The sequence below is a fragment of the Pongo abelii genome, chromosome Y (assembly GCF_028885655.2).
Source record: "Pongo abelii isolate AG06213 chromosome Y, NHGRI_mPonAbe1-v2.0_pri, whole genome shotgun sequence".
In the NCBI taxonomy this organism is placed as follows: domain Eukaryota; kingdom Metazoa; phylum Chordata; class Mammalia; order Primates; family Hominidae; genus Pongo; species Pongo abelii.
In genome coordinates this window covers 48,414,925-48,422,928 of record NC_072009.2, presented here as the reverse complement: position 1 = coordinate 48,422,928, position 8,004 = coordinate 48,414,925, and the positions used below count along the sequence as shown (strand labels likewise).

At 43.6% G+C, this 8,004-nt stretch overlaps 1 pseudogene; it reads right to left on the bottom strand.

The window, feature by feature from the left end:
* Nucleotides 1-349: 349 nt before the first annotated feature.
* LOC129053292 (heat shock transcription factor, Y-linked-like) overlaps nucleotides 350-8,004 on the bottom strand; it is a 42,322-nt pseudogene continuing 34,667 nt past the window's right edge.

The window sequence follows — 8,004 nt, the reverse complement described above, 5'->3', positions numbered from 1 at the left end:
AGGAAGAAAGCTCACTATTTTGGTGTAAAATTCTATACACATGGTGGGGCGCGGTGGCTGATGCCTGTAATCCCAGCACTTTTGGAGGCCAAGGTGGGCGGATCACCTGAGGTCGGGAGTTCGAGACCAGCCAGACCCACATGAGAAACCCCGCGTGTACTAAAAATACAAAATTAACCGCGCGTGGTGGTGCATGCCTATAATCCCAGGTACTCAGAAGGCTGAGGCAGGAAAGTCGCTTGAACCTGGGAGGCAGAGGTTGCAGTGTTCCGAGTTTGTGCCACCGCACTCTAGCTTGGGCAACAAGAGCGAAACTCTTGAGTGATTTCTAGTAAATGGCACTGTATCGCTACCAGGATAATACGGCGGTGATGTTCTCTTGACGAGACACTGCTCTTCCACCCCCGGCACCACTACCTCCACCCTGATCCAGAACGATGTATCGCTCGTTTCTTTTCCGTGCTGACTGACACTTGCAAGCATCGGTTGTCTTCGGGCATAACCTAGTGGCCACTGTTATTTAAAGTGGAGGTGGTACAGAGGGAGGTCTGGCCGACTTCACAGAGCCTGGGTCACCTGGTTTCTCTTCCTGCCTTCTGGAGGCCCCGCGCTCTCTCCCTCATTCCTAGGGAACCTCTGCCCTGGCGGGGCCCCTGTTGGTCTTTTATCAGCACATTATTTTTCTTCATGTGTTGGTTTCTTTAATGTTCATAGGCTCTTCCACTTTGGCCTTATGTAGGGTCACTTTAATTTTTAAGTCACCCCCAAGCCCTTTTACCGCAATTTAGTGTTAGTTAGGTAGGTTTCCCCCAACCCTTCCACCTCCCACCACCGTGCTTGGAAATGTTCTAGTGCCACCCTGGTGTGCCTCCGTCTTCTCTCCCCTTCCCCCACCCCTCCCCAGTGATCTCATTCTCACCAGGCTGACATTTGCATTGGTGGTCGTCAGGCCTCACTCATTGGCCACAGTTTTTGAAGATGTGGGAGGCACGGTCCCAGTGCCGCAGAGGCAGCTTGGGCCGATGGCATAGACCTTGACCCGCATGGACAAGGGGACAGGCAGGTGGGCCAGACTGCAGTTGTGAGTTTTTTCCCCCTTTGCTCCTCAGGCCCCTCTCCCTAAGAAAGCTTCATCCTGGATTGGTCTCAATCACCTTTCATCAAGATGTAATTTTTTTTTATTTTCTCCTACCACAGGCCAGCATATTTTCAAAATGGGAAAGGCGTCACTGCTCTACTCTGGGCCTTATTAGTATTTGCCCAATATAGAGACGCTTTCTACAAAGCATTTTGCTCTTTTAAGATTTCCAGAGACAATGCTGTGGCCCGTGTTTGTTTGCTTGTTTCGTTTTGTTATTGTTTTTTCTTTTTCGTATTTATTTTCAGCTTAAGTAGAATTCACCAATTTTTAGGAAGATGTATATTTTCCCCAGGACATATTAGCTGCTGTTTTCTTCTGTTGTTAACTAGCACTTTTGCAAATCTCTCAACATGCAGTGAGAACCGGTTGAGGCAAACTATAGTTCAAAATATCCTACTTTCTAAAAATCTGTAAGTGAGTGTTGCTGCTGCTGCTGTTGTTTTTGATGTTCTTGTTTTCAAAGCATACTCTGGCCACTGTTTATGGCATCAGAGCATTATAAAATATTTGTAATTATTTCTTGAGTATCTCCTTCCTCTTCCTCTCTCTCTCTTTATCTGCCTCTCTCCCTCTGTCTCTGTCTCTATCTCTCTCTGTCTCTCTCTATCTCTCTCTCTCTCTTTGTATCTTTCTTTCTCTGTCCTATTCTTCCCTCCCTGTATTTTTTCTAGTATAGGCTCACGTAGATCTAATCTAATCTGTTACCAAGGCTGAATTCTTAACTTCAGAAATCCCAGATTTGATCTCCATACAGAATCCTGTACAGAACTGGTGAGTTCATCTCTGATCTTGGACATCTCATAGATATTACATACTAATTAAAATCCTACCTTAAAATCTGAGTTTGCTTTTCCCTCTCCTCGGCTGTTACCCAGAATTACTGTCTCAATAAATCGTACCTCTGTTCACCTAGGATGCTAGGAGGGTTTTCTCAATCTGTATCCCCTGTGTCCTAAACAACTCGTGACCAAGCTCTGTCTATTCTGTCTAAAATATATATCTCCAAACACTTCTCTCAATTTCCAGAACTCCCACGGCACTTGTGGAATGACTGACTCTTTGAAAAACCTCCCAGAAGTGGTTTCAGCTTCTTGGATAGGAGGACTAAGCCTGCTGAGAACTTTCCTTCCCAGGATTCAATGTGAAAAAAAAAGCCTTTGCTGGGAGCTGTGATCCTGGAGACCATGCTTGCCAGCACTAAATGACTCTCTGGAAGGATGCACAGGACTCCACAAAGCTGACTACCTGTAAAGAGGTCAAATGCATAACTCTACATTGGCCCGCTCCCTCCCCCATATATCCCTCTCTCTGTCACCATCAGCATCTTTGTGAGCCTGCCCAAGGCATCCATTCCAGTGAAACCCCTGGGAAGGCGGCCTTCCTTTGCTTAAGTCCAAGGTGCTGGCATCCTCCACCTACATCGTCTCCACTGCACTATGAAGATGTGGAGAGTAGGTCAGAGAGGAAAGCAGAAGGTGAGACTTCTTGACAGGTGATGAGTTCCCTAGACTCTGACCAACCCAATCACATCCCGTGTCTCTGGCACATGCTGGACACCACCACTCTCTCCACTCCTCTGTCCACAACGCCCCCAACCAGCACATATGCTGGAGGTTACAAAACCACATGGTGTGAGTAGAGCCTGACATTCTTCTTATGCGAGTGTCCAGATCATCGTTCATCTGCAGCTGCATGCTAAGAAACAGATTCTCCCATTTTCATTGAATGGAGCGAGAGCCCATTTCAGGAGGAGTTCTGTAGAGAGCCTAATTATCTCACATGGGTGGCTACAGGCTAGAAGTGAATATCGCCTCTTGAGTGCAGGGGATTCCTTAGGCTATCAGGTTTGTGGGACTACCTCTCAAACCCTCCCTTGAGGCCACAAAATAGTTTCCACCCCACCCCCTGAAATTTCCCCGCATGCTCAATGTACCCTATCAATAGACCCGAGCATGACAATTTGAGTTAAACACATTCATTGGCTTTGTTCATTTGTTTGTTTCTGAGATGGAGTCTCACTTTGTCCCCCAGGCTGGAGTTACAGTGGCTCCACCTTTTGGGTTCCAGCGATTCTCCTGCCTCAGGCTCCTGAGAAGTTAGGATTAGAGGCATGCACCACCACACTCAGCTAATTTTTGTAATTTTAGTAGAAATGGGGTTTCACCACGTTGGCCGGGCTGGTGTTACAATCCTGACCTTGGATCTGCCTGCCTTAGCCTCCCAAAGTGCTGGAATGACAGGCATGAGCCACAGCACCTGGCCACCTTTGTTGGTTTTAAATGGAGATTCAAGATTCGAGCCACACCTCATTCTATGCCACAGAATAATTTCTTTATCCTACTGATTCAGGGAAGGCCAGCCCCTTGTCATCCATTTCCAACGAAGAGTCACCTCATGTTTGCAAAATCGATCTGCTTTCAGGTTCAGTGGAGGGATGTGGCATGTAGGATGAAGGATTGTTCCTTCTGACTTGGTCTGCACAGTGGGGCCTAGGGCAAGAACTCAGTGAGGATCGATGGCTCCTTCTACCCTGGATTCCATAGACCCGCCAACCCAGAACATGGGCCTTGGCAGATCCTGGACCTTCCTGGCCCTTCAGACACTGTCAGAAACCCCATCCTTTTCTCCAGATGACAGTGGCTTTTGCCTCTACAGAAATATTTGAAATCTATCCTCTACACGTGGCCACCTAAAACCACAGAAGTGCAGGACATTCGGCCACCATCCACCTCCCTGCTTTAGGAAAAGGATGCTGAAAGTCTCTTGTTGATTCTCCCTTGATTTGAGTTCTTCATGGGCATGTGGTCAAGGTGTAATGAGACCAGATGTATTAAGTCAGGCTGGGTGCAGTGGCTAATGCCTGCAACCTCAACATTTTGGGAGGCTGAGGTGGTAGGAATGCTTTAGCCCAGGAGCTCAAGTCAAGTCTTGGAAAACACAGTCACAACCTGAAGTGCATGCCTGTGTGGTCCCAGCTACTCGGGAGGCCAAAGCGGAAGACTCACCTAACCCTGGGGAGGTTGATGCTGCAGTCAGCCATAATGGTGTCACTGCACTGCAGCCTGGCTGACAGACAGAGTGAGACTCTCTCACAAGCAGATGGACAGTCAGACAGACAACAGCTGTATTATGTTCTTCTCAGGGTAGGAAGCAAAAATAAGAGAAAACAGCATTGAAGATTTTTTATTTTTAATTTTAATCTATTCATTAATTTTGAGTCAAGGTTATGAAACCAGTTAATTTTTGTATTTTTTGTAGAGAGGTTTCACCATGTTGTCTAGGCTGTTCCAGATTGCCTGGGATCAAGGGATCCATGTGCCCTCAGGCTCCCAAAGTGCAGGCATGACAGGCGTGAAACAGTTCCCCCGACAGCATTTTTTTTTTTTTTATCTTTCCCTTTTTCTGTCGCTTGTCTTTATGAGAGTTTCACCGCAGAGTGTTTGGCTGGCTTGTTTAAATTCAGTCTAAATAGAAATTGAAGATGTCAGCATCTGGTCTTATGGACTCTGAGGTGATGAGTCCCCTGATCTGTCTATCATAGGACTGTACACATAATGAGTAAAGAGAGTAACATTTACAATAAGTAATTTTGTTTTACAGAAATACACAGTTGCACCCAAAACACAGAAATGATTCTTTTAAAAATTATCTTATTCCTGGTGGGTGTGCCAGTGATTCTTTTAGTTTGGACCTTGACTTAGAATTTCCAGTCAGTCTCTTGTCTCTGATTGGAAATTCCAGATTATCTGATGGTTGGGGACTTAGGTTGTGTCTTCCAGCGGCCCTGGTTGATTAGTTGTGGGGACCACCTAGGAGAGGACAGCTGTCGGGCATCACCTAGTGGACACTGTTACTCTGAAAACTGAGGCCTCAAGGAGGATGGAAGCTTAGGCTGCCTGTGCACAGCCTGGAGCAACTGTGTCTTCTTCACTGTCCCTACCCCAACTTCCAAGTTCTTCTCTCCCTTGTTGCCTAGAAATTTGCCACACTGATGACTCGGTCTGACTGTTATTTGATCATATATAAAAAATATAGGCCAGGCATTGTGGTCCACACCTGTGATCCCAGCACTTTGGGAGGCTGATGTGGGTGGAACACGAGGTCAGGTCCTTCAAGACCAACCTGGCCAGAATGGTTAAACCTTGTTTCTACTAAAATTACGATAAATTACCCAGGTGTGGTGGTGTACACCTGTAACCCCAGCTACTTGGGAAGCTGAGATAGGAGAATTGCTTGAAACCAGGCAGCAGAGGCTTCAGAGAGCTGAGATCACACCACTGCACTTCAGTCTGTGTGACACAGTGAGACTCCATTTCAGGAAAAAAAAATTCACAACTCGCTAGGAAGGGAACAAAACGGGATGGAGGATGAGTTTGATGAATTGACTGAAGTAGGCTTCAGAAGGTAGGTAATAAGAAACTCCACTGAACTAAAAATGTTTGTTGTAACCCAATGTAAGGAATCTAAGAACCTTGAAAAAATGTTAGACAAATTGTTAAATAGAATAACCAGTTTAGAGAAGAACATAAATGACCTGATGGAGCTGAAAAACAAAGCACGAGAATTTTGTGAAGCATATTCAATAGCTGAATAAATCATGTGAACAAAATTTGAGATTGAAAATCAACCTAATGAAGTAAAGTGAGAAGATAAGATTATAGAAAGAATACTAAAAATGAAAGAATAAAGCCTCCAGGAAATATGGGACTATGTGAAAACACCAAATCTACATTTGATTGGTAATCTAAAAGTGACAAGAACAATTGAACCAAGCTGGAAATCATTGTTCAGGGTATTATCGAGGAGAGCTTCCCCAACCCAGCAAGACAGGCCAACTTTCAAATTCAGGATATACAGAGAACACCACAGATATACTCCTCGAGAAGCGGAATCCCGAGAAATATACATAATCGTCAGAGTCACCAAACTTAAAGTGAAGAAAAAAATGTTATAGACAACCAGAGAGAAAGGTCGATCACCCACTAAGGGAAGCCTATCACACTTTTATCGTGGGATATTCGGTTTTTCACTACAGGCTGCAATGGGCTCTGAAATGTCCCCTCATAGATTCTACAAAAAGAGTGCTTCCAACCTGCTGAATCAAAAGAAAGGTTTAATTCTGTGATTTGAATTCACACATCACAAAGCAGTTTCACAGATTTTTTTAAATATTTTTTATCATGGGAAATTCTGTTTTTCTCTATAGGCCTTAATGGGATCTGAAATGTCCCATTGTAGATACTACAAAAAGAATTTTTCAAACTTACTGAACCAAAGGAAAGGTTACCTCTGTGAGATGAATCCACACATCATTAAGTGGTTTCACAGATAGCTTGTTTCTTGTTTTTATTGCGGGATATTCAGTTTTTCCCTGTAGGCTCTAATGGGCTCAATAATGACTCTTCGTGGATTCTATGAAGAAATAGTGTTTCCAACCTGCTGAATCAAAAGAAAGGATTACCTCTGTGAGATGAATGGACAGATCACAAAGCAATTTCACAGATAGCTTGTTTCTAGTTACTGTCATGGAATCTTCAATTTTTCATTATAGGCCTCAGTGGGTTCCAAAATGTCCCCTTCATAGATTCTGAAAAAAATTGGGTTTCCAACCTGCTGTATCAAAAGAAAATTTCAACTCTGTGAAATAAATCCACACATCCCAAAGTGGCTTCACAGATAGCTTGTTTCTGCTTTTTTATCTCCAGATATTCAGTTTTTCACCATAGACCTTAATGGGCTCTGAAATGTCCCTTTATATATTCTACAAAAAGAGTGCTTCCAATGTGCTAAATCTAAAGAAAGGTTTATCTCTGTGAGATGAATCCACACATCACAATGAGGTTTCACAGGGGGATTGTTTCTCATTTTTATCGTGGGATATTCATTTTTTTCAATAGACTTCATGGGCTACAAAATGTCCCTTCTTAGGCTCTACTAAAAGAAGTTTCCAACATACTGAATCAAAAGAAAGGTTCACCTCTGTGAGATTAATCTACACATCATACGATGGTTTAACAGAGAACTTGTTTCTAGATTTATTTATTTTTATTTTTTTGAGATGGTTTTTCACTTCTTGACTAGGTTAAAGTGTAATAGTGTGATCTCTGCTCACTGAAACCTCCACCTCCTGGGTTTAGGCAACTCTCTTGCCTCACCCTCCTGAATAGCTGAGATTAGAAACATGCACCACAAAGCCCAGAGCAATTTGTATTTTTAGTAGAGAAAAGATTTCTTCATGTTGGTCAGGCTGGTCTCAAACTCCCGACCTCAGGTGAGTTACCCTCATAATGTGCTGGGATTTTAGGTTTTTAGCCACAATTCCTGCCCTTGTTTCTATTTTTTATTGTGTGATATTCGGTTTTTCAAAATCGGCCTCAATGGGTTTTGATATATCACTTCAGATATTCTACTTCAAGAGTGTTTCTAAGTGCTGGATCAAAAGACAAGTTTAACTCTGTGAAATCAATCCAAATATGACATAGATGTTTCACAGATAGGTTGTTCTAGTTTTCATAGTAGGATATTCAGTTTTTCACTATAGGTCTCAATTGACTCTGAAATGTCCCTTTGCAGATTCTACAAAAAGAGTGTTTCGAACTAGCTGAATCAAAAGAAAGGCTTCACCCTGTGAGATGAATCCATACATCATAAAGCAGTTTCACAGATATCTGCTTGCTAGTCTTTATTGCAGGATATTCAAGGGATATTCAATTTTTCACTGTAGGCTTCAATGGGCCCCAAAATGTCCCTTAGTAGATTCTTTTTTTTTTTTTTGAGAGGGAGTCTCACTCTGTTACCCAGGCTGGAGTGCAGTGGCATAACATTGGCTCACTGCATGCTCTGCCTCCCAGGTTCACACCATT